The following is a 21,381-nucleotide window of genomic DNA, read 5'->3' on the forward strand; positions in this document are numbered from 1 at the left end:
ATGCCTAGAACAACAGGGAAAACAAATAGGAAATCTGTAGCAAAGAGATTACACAAAGATTATATTTGAAATTGCAGGATGAAAGGAGAGGCAAGAGGACCAAAGTCACATAGCAATAAGCCAGGTCCTCAGAGAGGCTGTTTGCACTGAGGGAGGACAAAGAAGGTCTCTGTTTTTATAGATTAGGAGAGAGGAGACAGAGATGATGCAGAGAAACGTAGTCAACATGAACTGTCTTGGGCCTCAGCTCGCTGTGGTGCTCTTGGGCATTCTAATGCTGTGCATGGGATGAGAATTTGTTAACTGGAGCTGGGAGGAAAAAAGGAGGTCTCTGTTACACGCTCTAGTGAAGTGAGGTCTGAACTGAATTCTGACTTCAGGGCAACCTGAAACATCCCCAACCATAGGCTGAGAGAGCGTCTTCCTACAAACATGATGTTCTCCCAAGCTCCCATGTACGTGTTTTGTCTGACCCTGCCAGCCTGACAACATCCCCAGAAATTAAGGGTCTGAGGGACCAGTGTTCTTTTTCTTTACTGAAGGGTCTCACCCTAACCTAGGATTGATGTCCCATTTTTATTTAGTTCAGCAAGAACCTACTACATGTTGGGCACCATAGCTTAGACAGTCTAATAAAAATTTTACTTTTATATTTTATTTTGTATTATTTATTAAAAAATATTATTCAGATAAGAGATCCAGACAAATTCCTAGGTCTTCCTGGGAATGTATGGTTCCCCTACACCAGCTCTGCCTGAGGATATTGTCCAGCAGCGGGGTGTACTTGGTCAGCTCCTGGCACAGGCTAAGCATACCGGGGAGTAACTCCCAGGGGCCATCCTTAACCAGTGAGAGGGTTCAAGATATTGGACAAATACTCTAACTTCCTAGACCCTCAGTGAGATGGGTAAGAAGTAGATTCTATAGAGTTAGTCAAAGAGTCTCGAGAGGGATTCATTCATTCATTGCTCTCACACTCTTCCCTATCTCATTCTGCATCCCAAACAGTGCTTTCTAGGATTACCTCCCCCCAAAACCTACCTGCACTTCAATTATTGTGTCAAGGGCTGATTTTAGCAGAAACACAAGCTGAGACACCATGTCAGGCATGAATGAGAATATAAATAAAACTTAATGTGATTGAGTGCTTGCAGTAGCAATGGACTTCATAGATATTATCCCCATTTAATCTTCACAACAACCTGTCAAGGCAAGTATTGTGATTATCCTTATTTTGTAAAAGAGGGCACTAAGGTTAAGAGAAATTAAATAGCTTGGCCCAAAACACTAGTTAGGAGATGGCAGAGCTGGGGGTGGGGGTGGCCAAATGCAGTCTTGTTTAATTATAAATCACATCCCTTTCTACTGCATCACACAACATTCCTGGTCAGTGGGACCACAGCAAGATTGGTGGTTATTCAGGGTGGTCTGCAGGGTGGATTAGAGGGAAGGACATTGCAGGCCAGACACTATTTCAGAGGCTTCTTCAATCAGTCAGCCTGTAGACCCTGGGAAGCTGACTTGGCTTTGTCCTGAAGGTGTTCAGGGAAGAGATGAATATGAGACGGAGAGGCAGGAGTGTCAGCAAATGGTCCTACACAGATGTGAGAGGGAACAGACAGAAGTGGACGAGATGCCCCTAAAAGAGGAAGGTGCTCTATTCCCGGGAAGGGCACTATCTCCCCTCCTTCTGGCCCCGACCCTGAGGAATCTCTGGGCACTACAGGGAAGAGGTTTGCAGATGAACGTGGGGAGCAGTGTTATCAGATGACTTGATGCTCTTTTGCTGGATTGCCCAGCCATACCATTAGTCTCTGCCTAAAGTACATTCTTAATAAAGCAAAGGCGGATTGGAGGGGTGGGGGGGTTCAAATCTCAGCTCTGGAAATCCCCAGGGTTGGACATTGACTCCAAGAGCCCCTGCGGTTTCCTTGTGGACTGAGCAGAGATCAGGGCTGTGCAATGTCTATTGCAAAATGACTCTGGTAGTAGAGACATGCATTTTCCCACTAACCAAATAAATCTTGAATTCTCAGTCTTGAGAACAGCCCAGTATGCTATACCAACAGGTAAAAGAAGCTGCGATTGATTCAGGCTCATATTAATATCCACACAAAATCCAAGAGATGGCAGGCGTGAGGTGTTAGCCTGGTTCTTTCATGAACGAGCTTTGGAGGCTCAAACAGGCCCTTAACCACTTATGCCGTCAGCTTCCTCACTGAAATGAATTTGGGCTAAATCATCTGATCTTAAAAGTCTCTACCACAAACTGGCCCCTATGAGTTCTGCTGGGCAAGTAAAGGCGTCTCTCAGCAACGATTAATTGAAACAATAACCACAGGTGTAAAAGCAAGAATATGTTATTTATTGTCCAACTAAGGGACAACTGTATATTAGACACTGGAGGGAAAAACCTATCTCTGCCAACACATGCCGTGTTTCACTCAGATAGTAAAGTGAAAGCCCTCTTGGTGAGACAGAGCCCACGTATCAGGCAGCATGTGGCCGTCGTACCCCAGCCCTGGAAACCTATGTTGCTGACTCCCTGAGGAAGGGTCTTAGACACTGCAGAGTGTGGGGTAACGAGAAACCGGAAGTGGAGGAGAAATAGTGTTGAGCGCAGGTACAGCCATATTACGGAGAAATAGTTCAGACCTTAAAGTGGATCTGTGAAGGTTTTTGTTCATTTGGGATTTTTGCCTGGCATTCAGCTTATAGCCCTCTGCAAAATCAAAACAATATGTCAGTAATCCAAAAGCTTCTGTGTCGAGACTTGCTGGATAGTGTCCAGGGAACCAGAGAACCGGAGGCAGCTGGCTCTGGAGAGGAATTCTGTGGAGGAATTTATCAGCTGCTGGTGGGGGCAGGGTGTCAGCTGGTCAATATAGGTATAGAAATGTCCGGAAATAGCTGTGGACCATGTAATTATTGGAATACATGTTTCACAAGGACCTGTCCAATGAGTGGGAGAAGGATGCAGACTTTCAGCTGGTCAATATGTGCGTGTGTTTAGTCGCTCAGTCGTGTCCGACTCTTTGCAACCCGATGGACTGTAGCCCGCCAGGCTCTTCTATCCATGGGATTCTCCAAACAAGAATGCTGGAGTAGCTTGTCATTCCCTTCTCCAGGGGATCTTCCTGACCTAGGGATCAAATCTCCTGCATTGCAGGCAGATTCTCTACCAACTGGACCACAAGGAAAGCTAATCATGAATCAAGTATTAATACTGGAATTCATAATTCATAATTCATAAGGACCTGTCCAATGAATGCAAAAAAGAAGCAGATGTCCACGGAGACTATTCTAGGCCATGGTTTTCTATTACCCCTGGACAGTATGTCAGCTTCAGAACAGGACCCAAGCCAGCAGTGGAGAAATAAGGGGGCTCTTAGGAAGGGACCTGAAGAAAATTTGTAGGCAAAATGTCAAGAATAGTGCCATGCACACAAAGTATAAAGAAAAGGCTTCAATCCCAATAGTGTAACTGGAGTAAAGCCAAGACCCCAGGCTCAGCAAAGCGTGCAAACGGAGCACGATGTAGGTAAAGGATGACTCCTAAGTTAAGCTCTTGGCAGCAAGATCTTCCTGATCCCCTATCAGAGTTGCCAGGTCCAGTTACATAGAAGTGAGGAAGAATAAAGTGTGAAAAATCAGATGGTCACCCACTCTTCACTTTAAGTACTGAAATCTCAGTAGGGTAACATGGCATTATCTCTCAACTCTATAGTGCCCATTTTTCTATAAAGGGTGTGATATAGCATGGGCTATGAATCTAAGAAATCTATTCTACCAGTAAAATGGAAGTCCATGATAGTTTGGTATGCTCTCATATGACATTGAATAATTCATTCATTAATTCCTTCATCCTCAGATAGTTTTGATCATCTCTTGTCTCCCATTGACTTCCCTGGTGGCTCAGATGGTAAAGCGTCTGCCTACAATGCAGGAGACCCAGGTTCGATCCCTGGGTTGGGAAGATCCTCTGGAGGAGGAAATGGCAACCCACTCCAGTACTCTTGCCTGGAAAATCCCATGGACAGAGGAGCGTGGTAGGCTACAGTCCATGGGGTTGCAAAGAATTGGACACGACTGATCGACTTCACTTCACTTTGTCTCCCATTAAGGTTGCTAGATACCTTATCATAACACTGTAGATGGAAAAGGCTTATAAAAATAGTAGTTATTATTTACTGAGTGAAATTTATATGCTAGATTCTGTGCTGAGTGTTTTTTTTTTTTTCCTTTTCAAGCTTCACAAACTCTAAAATAGAGAACATTATTTCCATTTTACTTATAAAGAAACTGAGATCTGGGTTGTAGAAGTAATTTACTTGACATTGGAAAGATACTAAGCATCAGAGTGACATGTAAACCCCAACCATTTGACCACATGGCAATTTTTACCTCCCTATTTTGCTACTTTGTGCAAATTATCAGCCCACTATCAGCTACTGAGATTTTGAGGTGGTTTTATGGTGATGGTTTAGTTCCTTAGTCGTCTCCACCTTGTGCAATCCTAGGGACTATAACCTGCCAGGCCCCTCTGCCCATGGGATTTCTGAGGCAAGAATACTGGAGTGGGTAGCCAGTTCCTTCTTCAGAGGATCGAACCTGTGTCTCTTGCCTCGCAAGCGGATTCTTTTCCACTGAACAACTAGGGCAATCCTCAGCCCCCTATCAACAAAGGCAGAGAGTTCTTAAGGAAGAATATAAAATAGGACTTCCCAATCAAAATTCTCACCTATGACTTTCATTAAAGAAAGCTAACATGATTTCATTGAAACCATAAGGAATGTAAAATGGACTTGTTGTGGGATTTTAGTGGACAAGAAGCAGAGCGTTCTAAATAGGCTTCCCTGGTGGCTCAGTGGTAAAGAGTTTGCCTATCAAATCAGGAAATACTGAATGTATATTTAATGTCAAAGAACAAATTGTCAATCAGAGTTCAATTCCAAAAACATGTGAAAGAGCTGAAATGCCATCTCAACAAATCTGCAGAAACTGACACGTCCTTTTGAGAACAATCATCACAGCACAAATACCAGAGGATATAAGTGCCTAGAAACATAAATCTGAATGTCACAGGAACATCCATATTTTTCAAAAGTCAGTTCTAAAAATCTGCCCTGAAAATGACAGAGTGATACTTGGAGAAGTGAAGGTCAAATTTCATCTCTCCATCCTGGATATCTGTAAGACCCAAGAGGGTAAAAATAAAGCAGACCACAAGATCTTCAAGAAGGGGCAAGAGTTCTCTCCTGATCTACTTGTTTTTCTAGCTACACAGCTCAGAAGGCTCATGGTCACAGGACTATATTCAGGAATTTAGCCAAAGAAAAGCTCAGACCAGCATATTCCAAATACCAAGTGGTTTGAGAACCACCGATATACAGAAATTAGGACAAGATTAAAAGACACATGATTTAAGCCATGGCATTTACATTTCCATGTCCATGTGATATTGAGCAAATTAGTCTTCTTTTCTGTACTTGATTTCCCTACTCTTAAATGACCTAATGGCCTTAGGTATTCCAAGACTGCCAAACTCACAAAATCTCCATGAGGATCAAATGAAATAAAAGTTGTAAAGATAAGCTCAAAAATAATATGGTTCATATGTAAAATGCTGTTAATATCTCCCTTAAGATTGAACTCTTTGCCAATTTTTGGCTAAATTTTAATGTATTTTAGTTAGAATTATAGAGACACCATCAGAAGAATCCAATATGCATATAGTTGCTAGAGGTTAAGAGCAGGTCCTTCTGAGAAGGAAGCTGGGAGTGAGAAAAGTGGGCTAGGGCTGCTGTATTTCACTACTGCTCTGGTATCTTTGATTCATTTTACAATGCACATTTAATACCAAGTAAACCAGATGCATGAGTATCAATTCATACCACTCCAATTTTCTAACATATTGTTAATTTTGTTTAGCTGTTGACTAACCTTTAAATTTAGACACTGTATTTGACCCTTTATTTTTTTATTCATCAAATATTGGCATTATCTCTTAAGCAACTCTTAAAATGAATATATTGGCAAATTTGTCCTTCTTTTCATTCTCCCTTTCCCCCCAGCCCAGCTTCTACTCATAAATTTTATAGTTTACATTTTCAAGATTGATAGCATTTACGTTTTGTATTAACACTGTTCCAAGCATTAGCTACTACAGAAATGAAATCCTTAAGACTTAAGTATGGGGTTCCTAGGTATCTGTTAGCTTTTAAGCATACGATCAAAGGATAAAACAAAAGTAGAGGTGAGATTTGTGCTTGCCATCCAGGGAGTATAAAATTTCTTGACCCCCCCAAAAAAGCTGTGTTATAGATGTAACACTAAAGGGAAAATTAAGCAACAAAAACATTATTTTTCCCAAGAAATTAAGGAGGAGGATATGTGAGGTAGTGTCCAGGAACAAATAAACTATTTTTTTCCCAGTCCAGATTGCCTGCAATGAACTCGTCATGAGTGCAGAGTGGGTATTGAGGCAGTCAGAAGGCATTTATCTGCTTACCCAACTTGTTCCTATTTACATAATGATGACATACATTGGTTAAGCATCTTGGAAGTTGGCTGCTTCCAATCACTGTCTGATCTTTCCTGTAGAACTGGTGCATCTGAAAACAGTCACCCTGGACACTTAGTCCTTCAAACCTTTAGGGTTCTCTTACCAGCCATTGCTAAGGCTTTTCTAGGAACCGCATGAATGTAGAGCCTGTTTCACCAGCTTTTGCAAATTTGTTAAGGATTAAGGTTTTCATCAGACATGATCTTAACAAATTTATCCATGTAATTCTCAGCTGCTTCATGACAGCTGTTTCACCACAGATTTTCAAATATTTTACACCATGACACTTCGATTTCTGCCTCCAACTTTCTGGATGTTAATACTCACTTTCAATGTCCACTTTGTCATGGAGTAGTCTGACTGGTTTCATGGTGAATAACCCAGTCACTGGGATAGAGCTAACTTTGTTTTCAAATCTAACTAATACAAAATCAAAATCTTGATGTTTTTGCCCAGTGCGATGTTTCACTCACTTTTCTTTGGTTCCTGTTTGTTGTTGTCACCACAGAACATCAGCAACTTGTCTTCCTGTTTCACTGAGTTATTTATGATGGCTGTTCCCACGTTACATTCTTTGGTAACATGCCTCAGACTCATCACTTAACCTTCCTCCTCAGTATATTCCTATGATTTTAAATTTCACTGTTTAGTAATAGAACTGCCATATGACCCAGCAATCCCACTGCTGGGCATACACACCGAGGAAAGCAGAATTGACAGAGACACGTGTACCCCAATGTTCATTGCAGCACTGTTTATAATAGCCAGGCCATGGAAGCAACCTAGATGCCCATCAACAGATGAATGGATAAGGAAGCTGTGGTACATATACACAATGGAATATTACTCAGCCATTAAAAAGAATACATTTGAATCAGTTCTAATGAGGTGGTTGAAACTGGAGCCTATTATACAGAGTGAAGTAAGCCAGAAAGATAAACACCAATACAGTATACTAATGCATATATATGGAATTTAGAAAGATGGTAACGATAACCCTGTATGCGAGACAGCAAAAGAGATGTATAGAACAGTCTTTTGGACTCTGTGGGAGAGGGCAAGAGTGGGATGATTTGGGAGAATGGCATTGAAACATGTATATTATCATATGTGAAACAAATTGCCAGTCCAGGTTCTTTGCATGATATAGGATGCTCGGGTCTGGTGCACTGGGATGACCCAGAGAGATGGGATGGGGAGGGAGGTGGGAGGGGGGTTCAAGATGGGGAACACATGTACACCCATGGCAGATTCATGTCAATGTATGGCAAAACCACTACAATACTATAAAGTAATTAGCCTCCAATTAAAATAAATAAATTTATTATTAAAAAATAATAAATGAAAGCAAGGCTTGTGAAAATTCAGCATGTCTATGAAATGCATACATGCTTTCATTTGTCTGAGAGCTGCAATAAACTCTCAGAAATAAAGCAAACCAAAAAAAAAGATTTCACTATTTAGTAATTTTGTTGAAATATAGTTGATTCACAATATTTTATTAGTTTCAGGTATACAATAGAGTGATTCAATATTTTTATAGGTTATACTCCATTCAAAGTTATTAGAAAATAATGGCTGTATTCTATACAAATAATACAAATATTATTTGTATTATTATAATTTGTATTATTATTATTTGCATTATTATAATACAAATATACAAATAATGCAAATAATGGCTGTATGCTATACAGTGTAATGGCTGTATACTATAACCTTGTACTTTTAATTTATTCCTAGTAGTTTATATCTCTTAATCTCCTTTCCTTATCTTGCCCCTTCCCCTTCCACTCCCCACCGGTAACCACTAGCTTGTGCTTCTTATCCAAGAGTCTATTTTTAACTTTAACTTGTATTGTTCCTTTATTTCTCTCTCTTCGATTCATAACTATCTTGATATTGCATCTTCCAAATTGGTCTTCCATGCCCATGCCTTTCTCGCATATTCTCTCTCTCTCTCTCACACACACAAACACACACACACACACTCACTTCCTTTCTCTTTTTGTTTTAGCAATCTTATCCTTAATTTCCAAGTCCTCCATATTTTTCACAAATATTGTTTCCTTTTTCTGATGGTCTATGTTTCTTTATGGATAGGATAGCTTGTTAAATCTCTAATCCTAACACAAATTAGGGTTCTGTGGTTATTTTACATTTATAAGGTTATCTTTTAATCCCTGCATCACATATATATATATGTGTATATATATATATATATATATAGAGAGAGAGAGAGAAAGAGTTCTTTTTTCTATTTCTCTACTATGGTCTTTCTCTTTTATCTTATGAGTTTTTTTCAAGTATCTGATGATCCTGTTTCCCAATTCGTATTTAAGATCGGGGCACTGTAACATCTGGCTGGGAGCTTTGTGTACACCAGGGAGGCTTACAGGAGACAAGACAGGCAGCCCTCTCTTCAGGATGAGCTGGTAGGCAGTTGGTTACCACATTAGTGCACTCCTGAATACCAGAATATGGAGGTTTTGCTCTGCGATGCCAATGCATTTAGAGGCTAGTTTGTTTTTCCTTAGGAGCAAGTGCACAACCTCTGAGTCTTCCACTTGTGGAAAAGATAGTGTAGCTATGTCAACTGTTCTACACAGACTTTCACAGAACCTCCTAGCCTTCAGCCACATGCTTGACTCCTTCTGTCTCCTGTAACATTTCCAGAGTCTCTCTAGAGTTCATCAGATCGGCTCCATTCTTGGCTGGTGCTTACCCTGTCCTTAATCTCAGCGTGGATCTTTTGCCTAACTGCATTAGTTATCACTTTTCTATTGATTCTCATCTTCAAAAAAAATATCGTGCCTTCTAATGCCCTATTTTCTCTTCTCTTCATTGTTGAGAGCTTATACCTTTTTGTTCCTTTATTCTTTTTTTTTTTTTTAATTTTTTTATTAGTTGGAGGCTAATTACTTCACAACATTTCAGTGGGTTTTGTCATACATTGATATGAATCAGCCATAGATTTACACGTATTCCCCATCCCGATCCCCCCTCCCACCTCCCTCTCCACCCGATTCGTCTGGGTCTTCCCAGTGCACCAGGCCCGAGCACTTGTCTCATGCATCCCACCTGGGCTGGTGATCTGTTTCACCATAGATAGTATACATGCTGTTCTTTTGAAACATCCCACCCTCACCTTCTCCCACAGAGTTCAAAAGTCTGTTCTGTATTTCTGTGTCTCTTTTTCTGTTTTGCATATAGGGTTATCGTTATCACCTTTCTAAATTCCATATATATGTGTTAGTATGCTGTAATGTTCTTTATCTTTCTGGCTTACTTCACTCTGTATAATGGGCTCCAGTTTCATCCATCTCATTAGGACTGATTCAAATGAATTCTTTTTGACAGCTGAGTAATATTCCATGGTGTATATGTACCACAGCTTCCTTATCCATTCATCTGCTGATGGGCATCTAGGTTGCTTCCATGTCCTGGCTATTATAAACAGTGCTGCGATGAACATTGGGGTGCACGTGTCTCTTTCAGATCTGGTTTCCTCAGTGTGTATGCCCAGAAGTGGGATTGCTGGGTCATATGGCAGTTCTATTTCCAGTTTTTTAAGGAATCATCACACTGTTTTCCATAGTGGCTGTACTAGTTTGCATTCCCACCAACAGTGTAAGAGGGTTCCCTTTTCTCCACACCCTCTCCAGCATTTATTGCTTGTAGACTTTTGGATAGCAGCCATCCTGACTGGCGTGTAATGGTACCTCATTGTGGTTTTGATTTGCATTTCTCTGATAATGTGTGATGTTGAGCATCTTTTCATGTGTTTGTTAGCCATCTGTATGTCTTCTTTGGAGAAATGTCTGTTTAGTTCTTTGGCCCATTTTTTGATTGGGTCATTTATTTTTCTGGAATTGAGCTGCAGGAGTTGCTTGTATATTTTTGAGATTAATCCTTTGTCTGTTTCTTCATTTGCTATTATTTTCTCCCAATTTGACGGCTGTCTTTTCACCTTACTTATAGTTTCCTTTGTTGTGCAAAAGCTTTTAAGTTTCATTAGATCCCATTTGTTTAGTTTTGCTTTTATTTCCAATATTCTGGGAGGTGGGTCATAGAGGATCTTGCTGTGATTTATGTCGGAGAGTGTTTTGCCTATGTTCTCCTCTAGGAGTTTTATAGTTTCTGGTCTTACATTTAGATCTTTAATCCATTTTGAGTTTATTTTTGTGTATGGTGTCAGAAAGTGTTCTAGTTTCATTCTTTTACAAGTGGTTGACCAGTTTTCCCAGCACCACTTGTTAAAGAGGTTGTCTTTTTTCCATTGTATATCCTTGCCTCCTTTGTCAAAGATAAGGTGTCCATAGGTTCGTGGATTTATCTCTGGGCTTTCTATTCTGTTCCATTGATCTATATTTCTGTCTTTGTGCCAGTACCATACTGTCTTGATGACTGTGGCTTTGTAGTAGAGTCTGAAGTCAGGCAGGTTGATTCCTCCAGTTCCATTCTTCTTTCTCAAGATTACTTTGGCTATTCGAGGTTTTTTGTATTTCCATACAAATTGTGAAATTCTTTGGTCTAGTTCTGTGAAAAATACCGTTGGTAGCTTGATAGGAATTTCATTGAATCTATAGATTGCTTTGGGTAGAATAGCCATTTTGACAATATTGATCCTTCCAATCCACGAACACGGTATGTTTCTCCATCTGTTTGTGTCCTCTTTGATTTCTTTCATCAGTGTTTTATAGTTTTCTATGTATAGGTCTTTTGTTTCTTTAGGTAGATATACTCCTAAGTATTTTATTCTTTTGTTCCTTTATTCTTATTCTACTGAGGTTTCAGGAGGCAAAGTTAAGCATACTAATTAATTAGGAGTTTTATTTCTGAATTTAAAAATGCATATACATAAAGGGAAAATGGAGGCAAACTGTGTCAAAATGTATTAAATTGAAAAATAAATATCTTCTACCATAGAGAAACTTGCTCCCTCAATCTCATTTTCTGAAAGTAACTGAATGTGTCTTAAGGTCACTTTGAGATTTATATTATAATTAACAACACATTTCTGCATCCATTTCTTGATTCAAAAACCTTGCTTAGTATTTATTGACACTTCTTCACCTGTATACATTTAGGATTTTAGTTCAGCAAACTGGATGGGTGTAATATCTTCTCAAATCTCAGGCAACCACTTTTGTTAATGATATTATTTTTGTTTGTTTTATAATTGGTTAACTGCATTACTTTAAAATAGACTTTAAATTTGTATTTCAAAAAGCTTAGACATTATCTATTGCATCCATGGTGATGTGTATATGTGTGTGTGCATATATGTTCAAAAACCAATAACAGCATTGCAGTATTGTGATTAGTAATAATACGTATTTTTGAAACTGTGATATGGTTGACTTTTAAAGTAAACCGTATAAGCCAATGTAAGCACATAGATTTTCATTTCTTTTACTTCACAAGTGTGATTCAAATCTTACCATATGATAGTATATTTCACATTTGGACCATGACTTGCTTATACAGAGTTTTGTTGTGCTTGCAATGCCTAATGGTGTTTCTTTTTCTTATTGACAAAGAGAATACAAGCCTTACTCACCATGTCACTAAAGTCATGCTGTTTGGACCAAATTGAACTATTTTCTAAGCCTCCTATAGAGCTGTCATCCTGGGATGTCTTTTCATTAGCTTAGTGAACTCAGCTATTTTTCAGATTCCATGTCTTGTTCCTTTTAGGGTGCCTTTTATTTTGTGTGCTTTGAGAATAAGTCCTCATACAATTTTTAAAGAAAGATCACATGTTTAAGATCATGAATATCTGAATTAATTTTCCTTTTCTCTCTGACCTGAATGATAGTTTATCTGGGCATAGAATTCTCAACAGTTTTACTTGGAGAATGTAACTTAACTTTTAAACCTCAGATTCATCATCCAGAAATTATCCAACTTTAAAGGATTGTTGAGAGGATTAAATAAGATAATTTATGTAGAGCATTTAGAACAATGCCTAGCTCCTAGTATTCAATAGATATGGATTCTTAGTGTTTCATTTCTTCTCAGAACTTTAAGGCCTCTTCTTCATTGTCTTCTAGTGTCTATTTAGTATTGCTGTTCTGATTCCAGTAAAATTTTTGTTCCTTTGTAAATGATTTATTTACTTTGGAAGCTATAAATTATCTTTATCTTAGGATCGATGAAGTTTTATGAGCGTTTATCAAGGTCTGGGTCTCTTAATTCTCCGTACTTGGACGTGTGTATTTCTATAACTCTAAAATTAATGTATCTATTTTAAAAAATAATTTTCTGATTTCCATTTTTCTTAATCTATTTTAAAATTTTACTAATCAAGTGTTAAATGTCTAGTTGACTCTATATATCTCTAACCTTATCCTTAATGTTTTCTCCCTTTATCCTTTTGTTCTTTGCCTTGGGAGATTTTCTCAATATTATATTCCAATTCGTCCATTGAATATTGTAGTTTGAAAATAAGTAAATTTCTAAACGTGTTTTTGGTCCCTGAAAGTTCCATTTTCCCAGGGCCATATTCTTTTTTTATGAAAGTGATACATCCAACATCCTCTCTGCAAATAGCATTTGGGATATTTTCTGTTGTGTGGTTCCCTCCTGTATTAATCTGCCATAACAAAACACCACAGACGAGGGGTTTTGCACAATTAGAATCAATTTTCTCACAGTTCTGGAGGCTTAACATTCAAGGTTAAGGTGCCCTTGGGAGTAACTTCTGGGAAGACCTCTCTTCCTGTCGTGTAGAAGGCTGCCATCTCTGTGCCTCTTCTCTGGGCATATGTGTGGAAAGAGCGTTCTCTGGTGTCTCTTCCCTTTCCTGTAAAGGTATCAGTCCTACCAGATTAGGACCCCACCCTTTTGATCTCATTTGACTGGACCTCCCTAGCAGCCCTATATCCAAATAGAGTCACAGCAAGGGTTAAGGCTTGAACTTGAGTTTGGGGGAGACACATTTCAGTCCACAGCACCTCCTATTCCTTTATCTTTCCCTTTCCTGTGCTGTGTGTTGATTGTCTCTCTTGGCCCATTCGCCTTGTGCTATTGGTTTTCCTCAAATCTTTAGTGACCCTGTATTGTCTCTTCACCTTGTCAATAAAGGCCTGGGTTGATCAATATGATTAATTAGTCCTGGTTTCCCTCTTGTTGCATGAAAGGGTTTCCTTATCTTGTCCTCTGCATGGGAGGGCTAACACAAAGCTCTAGGAACTTCAGAGTTTGTGGATAGAGAGCCTACAGGTGTGCAAATTGCAGTCCCCATCTGCTGCACCCCCTCCTACCTTCCTGTACTATGTCAAAGCAAATGAAAAGAGCTGACTTGTGTCCCCCGAAATACATGTCCACCTCCCAGACAGAAGCTTGAATTTAGCCTTAGCATGGTTCCAAGAAAATAAGTATTGACAATGTATTTTAAGGGTAACAATAAAAAGAACTGTACAGAAATATGATACTCTAGTTAGTAGAGTTTTTTTAATAGGAATATGGGTTGACTTGAGTATAGTTTTGACAAAATAATAATTGAACTATGTATTCTAAGGCTAAATACAAAAAAGAACTAGGCACAAATATTATACTCTAGCTAGCAGGCTCATTTTTCACAGGGGTTTGGTTGGCAATTTTGAAACTACTTATGTGTATTCTGGGATTGAGCAAATAAGTTAATATATCATAGATAATGAGAACCAGGCTTACTGCTAGAGAAAGGCACTATAAATAAGGAAAGGGGAAAGGCTAGCATGAATCCTGTGGTGTCAGGCTGGATATATCAATATAAACTCATGGTTTATAAATACATATATACAGATAGATGTAGAATAGATAAAACTGTGTCTGCTGAGAGGGTCAGAAGCAATGAAACATTAATAGCAATGAGAGACTCTTGATTTCTAGATGTCATTCCCTAAGCTTTAGAGAAACCGTTGAATCAAGGGACTGGAGAAGAAAAGTACAAGATGTGACTTGAATAACTTACGGTATGAAAAAGTAAGAAAGTGCTCAAAAAATGACAAGGACAATTTTCAAATTTCATAGAAGCCAAGTTGATGAGGCTCCCTATGGCCAAATCTGGGACAATTTGAAGATCACATATAAAGTGATGGGATGGATTGTAATCCACAGCATGAAGTAAGAGTTTGTGAGTACATAGTAATATATATAAGTAATAGGATAAATAGAGGAGGAAAAGGTCTTCCTTACACTTCCTTACCACTCCAACCAATAAACATAGAAGGAATAAAGAAAATAAAAAGTCACCACATGGCCAATATCACAGTAATGATTATTTTAGACCAGGATCATCTATGAATGTTAATAATCAGTGGGCAAACACATGATGGAAAAAGTTCTGTGGACAGACTTTATTTTGGGGGCCCCAAAATCACTATAGATGGTGACTGCAGCCATGAAATTAAAAGTCACCTGCTCCTTGGAAGGAAAGCTATGACCAACCTAGACAACATATTAAAGAGCAGAGACATTACTTTACCAACAAAGGTCCATCTAGTCAAAGCTATGGTTTTTCCAGTAGTCATGTATGGATGTGAGAGTGGGACTATGAATAAAGCTGAGCACCGAAGAACTGATGCTTTTGAACCATGATGTTGGCGAAGACTCTTGAGAGTCCCTTGGACAGCAAGGAGATCCAACCAGTCCATCCTAAAGGAAATCAGTCCTGAATAGTCATTGGAAGGACTGATGCTAAAGCAGAAATGCCAATCCTTTGGCCGCCTTATGCAAAGAACTGACTCATTGGAAAACACCCTGATGCTGGGAAAGATTGAAGGCAGGAGGAGAAGGGGACAACAGGAAGAGAGGGTTGGATGGCATCACTGATGTGATGGACATGAGTTTGAGTAGGCTCCAGGAGTTGGTGATGAACAGGGAAGCCTGGCATGCTGCAGTCCATGGGGTCGCAAAGAGTCGGACATGACTGAGTGACTGAACTGAATTGAAACACATGATGAGAAACAAGATAGCAATACAGTCTTAAATTATTTCTCAGAAAGATACTTATCAATTACAAAGAGAAAATAGTGACTATGCAGTGAAGAAATTTGGCAGTCACCACCATAATAAGGGGCTTCCCTGAAAGCTCAGTTGGTAAAGAATCTGCTTGCAAGGCAGGAGATCCTGGTTCGATTCCTGGGTTGGGAAGATCCCCTGCAGAAGGGAAAGGCTGCCCACTCCAGTATTTTGGCCTAGAGAATTCCATGGACTGTATAGTCCATGTGGTCACAAAGAGTTGGTCACAACTGAGCACCTTTCACTCTTACCATAACAAAGGGATCAAAGTTAACATTTTGGAAACATATTGACATTATTTGCCTCCAGATTCAATTAACTGAGAAAGACATAATATTAATATTTATATCACTATGGACTATAACTTCATATATGGAACTTCATACTATGGATTACAATCCATTCCATCAGTGTGTATATGATCCTCAAATTGTCCCAGATTTGGCCATAGGTAGCCCCATTAATTTGACTTCTGTGACTTTTTTAATTGTCCCTGTCAATTTTTGAGCACTTTCTTACTTTTCCACATGACAAGAGAGCTTTATTCTATTCTTTATTCTATTCGAGAGCTTTACAGTGTAGAAACCTTGCAAATATCACCATGGTCCAGTGATCAAAGTGAATATCACCAATACTGAGAAAAACTGATACCATATGGTTCCTGGTAGAGTCACCAAGGACACAGCATTGCTTCTCTGTTATTCCACACAAGTGTAAATAACCCAAGTCTAATCATGAAGAACCATCAGACATCTTCAAATCAAAGGACATTCTGCAAAACAATTAGCCTGAACTCTTTAAAAGTATCTGTTCAATCCCCAAGACTATCCAAATCACCGTCATCTGTCCTAAATGATGACAATAACCTCTATGATTCTTTTGTACTGTGCTAATCTATCTAAGGACAAATTGTATTTCTCCAGTTTCTTTTCTCTGCCTTTTTCTGGATTAGGGTTGACCACCAGGGAAATAAACAATATTTAGAAGACAGAAGGAAATCAGCAGTCGTTGTACCCTAAGAGTTGATGTGGAAAGATAGGTGTTGGTGCATTAGGCATCTTGTTGCTAATCTGCTAGCCTTGCAGGACATGTGGTCCTCTCCAAAATGTCTGTAAGACATTTCTTCAATCCCAAAAGGTCCTTGATATTTGCAAGACCATTGGTTTCTATCCAAAATACCTGTGGAGACATTCAGTCCATGAGACAAAGTCCTTGATATTCGATCCTGCCCAAAACCATTTGGCGTGCACCGAATATGCTCATGGACGTTTGGACAGGACCACATTTCAAAGACCATTCGGCATGGACCAAATGTCTTATGGCCATTTTGGAGAGGACTGAATGTCTGCCAGCCATCTGCTGGCTCACGTTGTTGGTGTGGAGCAGGAGCCAGATTGGCCAGATCTCTTCTGGATCTCTTCCTTTATTACCTCCAGGTCTTGAGCCAGATGTGTGTGCATCTACCTAAGGGAGGAGACTAGCTTCCTCTGCAGATCACCAAGTATCTTGAGAGAGGGTGAGAAAAAGACACAAGTTCCAGTTTGCCCTCAGTTTCTGAGCTTTTCATCCAGATTACTCCCTCTCTAGTTCCCTCATATTCCATGCCTGTGCCACTATATTGCTCCTACCTCATCCTATACATGCCCACCACTTTCTCTCTCCTTCTCTCTCTCTCTCTTGCCCTACCCCCTGTTTCCTCTCTCTCTTCAACCACATGGACCTCTTTTGGTTCCTCATTCTCCTTATATGCTATCTGTCCAGCCATATAGCCTTTTCCTTGGAAATGTTCTTCCTTCCTTTTCCATCTGGTTACGCCCTCACTTTTTAGATCTCAGCTGAAGCACCTCCTCTTCAAGAAAGGCTTTCTTGACCTATTGACAAGGTTAAATAACATGGCCATCAGCTTTCCCACGCCAATGTGCCTCTCCTGATTTTCAGTTCACTTGTATGCCTGTTTGGTTGATGTTTGACCTCAGTCACTGGGGTGGGGCTAAGGGACTTGCCAGGTGATAATCACCATTTCTTGCCTGGTCATTAGCAGTACTTGCCTCTAGTAAAGATTCAGTGAATAGGTGAAATCAGGGAATTTTAAGCCATACTCAACACAAGATTTGATTAATGCATCTATGCCTATTGATGTGCCTAAATTTCCCTTCTTCTGCACAATAATGAGTAATATAAAAAGACTAATTTAACCTCTTCACAGGAGCCATGTCTCTAGCTTATAAGTGTACCTTGGCCACCTCCCTTCTATTCTCTCTAAGAAATAAGAGTCCTGACACTGAGGAGAACTGCACTGTGAATCAGCAAGTTGACGGTCATTAACATTGAACTCAGGCATTTCCCCATTTTATTATTTGTTGCACGACGTGTGTTTTTACAAGGCTATCAAAGTAAGCTGCAGGAAAGCTGCCAGTGTGTTTCTGAAGTGATTTTTGGCAAATCTATTTCCATCAGCTTCATGCAGCTCTGCACCTATTAACACATCCCTTTGCGATTTAATTTCATTCTGAATGCCATCAGTTCTAAACCACATGAATCAAATTAAACACCAAGACATTTCATCAAAATATTCCAATTAATTTTAACTAATTTCATTCAGTTTGACAATTCCAAGCACTGAAATTTATGTCCTTCTTGCCAGAGCATACATGAACTGATCTTGCTTCCGTCAGATCCTTTGCTTCTCTACAAAGTATTTTTAAACATGTTTACTACCAAATCTTTTTAGCTGCTGAAAATCTTCTCAGTTCCCAATAATTTGAAGGGATCAGTGTGTTGCTATGAGCATCTTAATCCCCATCCTCTTGATAGCCATAACCCCTCTTGTGTCAAATAATAGAACAGAGAGGCCAGAGTGGTCTTAGGGAATGTTATGGATGACAGAATTCCCCTGACCATGACCCTCAAACCTGGCTTAGTACAGCTGACACAGACTTTCCCCCATTTACATATTTATAATATATATATAGTCATCAGTATCCTCACACTTTAGCCTAACCCTCTGCTATTGAAACATTCTAATTCCATGAGGCAAAGCTAGAGTTAATAATGGACACTTTTTCATGTTCTTTGCTTCAGTGAATGGAGGCCTTCTCACCTTTTGAATTCCTCTCTCCTCAAAGAAGAGGGCACATGCTCACACGTCACGCCTTCCTTACAGCAAGGCTCAAAGTAACATCAAGTCCATCAATCAGGTGCATCTGGATGACCCTGTGGTTTAAAGGAGACGAGGGAAGACAACATCACACCAAATCTACCATGAGTGACATGCAGCATTCCAAGGAGGCAGCAGACATCCCAGGTGCTTTGCCCCTGCCCAGCATCACCCATGAAAGCTGTGATGTCTGTATCCATTGGCAACAGCAACGGGATCTCAATTAGAACAGTCGGGGATAGTCATCCAGATATTTTTCTGACTATGTAGCCTCCAGTCACTATTTTCTGAACTTCCTAGTGATTTTATAAGGATATATCCTTTAATAATGAACGGTAGCCCACCAGGTTCCTCTGTCCACGGAATTCTCCAGGCCAGAATACCACAGTGAGTGGCCATTCCCTTCTCCAGGGGATCTGCCCGACCCAGGAATCAAACCCAGGTCTCCTGCGTTGCAGGCAGATTCCTTACTGTCTGAGTCACCAGAGAAGCCCTAAGTTCTATTCTACACAATGATTAGCTGGGTGGTTTTATCCATTCACCTAACTTCTAACAGCAACCAATTCTGACACCAACCGCCTGTCCTACAATTCAATTCTGACACTAACTATACCTGGCGTCAGACTAAGATGTTGTTGCAGAAATCAGTAATCAAGAAACCAAGCACCACACTCGGAGAGTTGCAGAACTCAGGTTTATTATGCTGGCAGGCCCAGAGGAGTTAACACTCCAAGCTCTAGCCCTGAACAAAGGGGATAACAGAGATTTATTTTATAGACCTACTATAGGGTGCAACACTATCTGCTAATAGGCTAGTCTAAACTAAGGGGTTTCACCCACGTGGAAACAGCAGTCAAGATGGGGAAGGGAATGCCTGACCTTTACACAGACAGGCATGATTAAGCAGGTTCGCAGGGGCTGGGCAACTGCAAAGAGCAGGACAAGGGTGAGTGAGATAAGCTCCAGTTCCTAGTATTGTAAGTCCCCACTTTGTGAGACTGTGTGACCTATGTGATCCAGACTTTGCAAGGAGCAAGATGAGTTGCAGAGGCAGGAAGAGCAGGAAGTTATGTAAAATTTTAACTTTTCATCTTCAATGTGACACTCCAGTTTTAAAGGCTCTATCCCATAGACTGCTCTCACTTCAGACACCAGATTCAAGTATCAAGTCCCACGTTACCCAAATTTCTGTTCAACTTGCCTTCAAAGTTGAGGCTATGGAAGCATTTTCTTGTTACTAACTTACTTAATACCAGTTTGTGATAAAGGACAATTCAATTCAATTCAAGAACAGCTGGAGGGAGGAGATGCATAGGGCAAGGTATGAAGAAGGGATGGGGCATCTCCATGACCTTTCCAGGCATGCCGTCCTCCCAATATCTCAATGTGTTCACCAACCCCAAGATCTCTAAACTGTTTTGTTTAGGGGTCCTTGTGGAAGTCTCATTGTGTGTGCTAAGTCGCTTCAGTCACATCCAGCTCTTTGTGACTTTATGGACGGTAACCAGTCAGGCTCCTCTGTCCATGGACTTCTCCAGACAAGAATACTGGAGTGGGTTGCCATTCCCTCCTCCAGGGGATCTTTGCGACCCAGGGATCGAACCCATGTCTCTTATGTCTCCTGCATTGGCAGGTGGGGTCTTTACTACTAATGCCAGCTGGGAAGCCTGAAAGTTTCATTACATAGGCCAATGAATTGATTAAATCATTGGCCATTGATGATTAATTTCCCAGAGGTTGGAGATGGGGAGCAAAAAAAAAAAAAAACCCTTAAAAGTTGCTTATAAAAAGATGATAAAGAAAATCATAGTACTATAACTCAGTGGATTTTTATGCAGCCACTAAAAATGAAAATTATGAAGAAACAATTCATCATAGAAAATGCTCGTGATAGAATATAAAGCAAGTAGAGCAAGTATGTCAGCTTGTACCCTCTTTCTTAAAATTTGTCTATGTGAAACTGTCTTGCAAAGGAATATAGGGGAAAATAATGTTAAAAGATGTTGAGGGTGAATTTTTTTTAAGTTTTCCATAAATCTTATAGTCTACTGATTTTGATTTTGGCTTCTGAGAGGTTTCATGTTCACTTAACAGTGGTTCCAGACCAAGGAAATCAAATTGCTCTCTAATAAGAAAAACATAAACTCCCAATAAACTGAACCATAATGCTACATGGATCAGAGGGAATTGCTCCTTTGTAGAATCATAACCCTTTCTGCAGAGCTCCAGACCAGGGATGGGAAGATACAAATATGAGTGGATTCTAATCTAGAAGCTTATGTGTCATTTTAATGTCTTGGAACAAAGAGTACACTCTTCTAATGCTTTTCTCTTCCCTTCTGTAATCCCTGCTTCTCAATGGAGAAAAAAACACCCCCGGGAAAGGATTAACATTTCTTCTATTAGTAGCAGTCTTCTGTGCACACACTATGGGCTTTCCTGGTGGCGCAGTTTGTAAAGAATCCACCTGCAATGTGGGAGACCTGGGTTCGATTACTGGGTTGGGAAGACCCCTGGGGAAGGGAACAGCTACCCACTCCAGTATTCTGGCCTGGAGAAGTCCATGCACAGAGGAGCCTGGCAGGCTTCAGTCCATGGGGTCGCAAAGAGTCAGACATGACTGAGTGGCTGTCATTCTGTCCACACACCA

General features: G+C 40.0%; 1 non-coding gene across 1 annotated transcript; it reads left to right on the forward strand.

Moving 5' to 3' along the window:
- Nucleotides 1–3,904: 3,904 nt before the first annotated feature.
- TRNAC-ACA lies at nucleotides 3,905–3,976 on the forward strand. Its single transcript has one exon. It is a non-coding gene; the product is annotated as a tRNA-Cys (tRNA).
- The last annotated feature ends 17,405 nt before the right edge of the window (nucleotides 3,977–21,381 follow it).

The sequence above is a fragment of the Cervus elaphus genome, chromosome 21 (assembly GCF_910594005.1).
Source record: "Cervus elaphus chromosome 21, mCerEla1.1, whole genome shotgun sequence".
NCBI classification, from domain to species: Eukaryota; Metazoa; Chordata; class Mammalia; order Artiodactyla; family Cervidae; genus Cervus; species Cervus elaphus.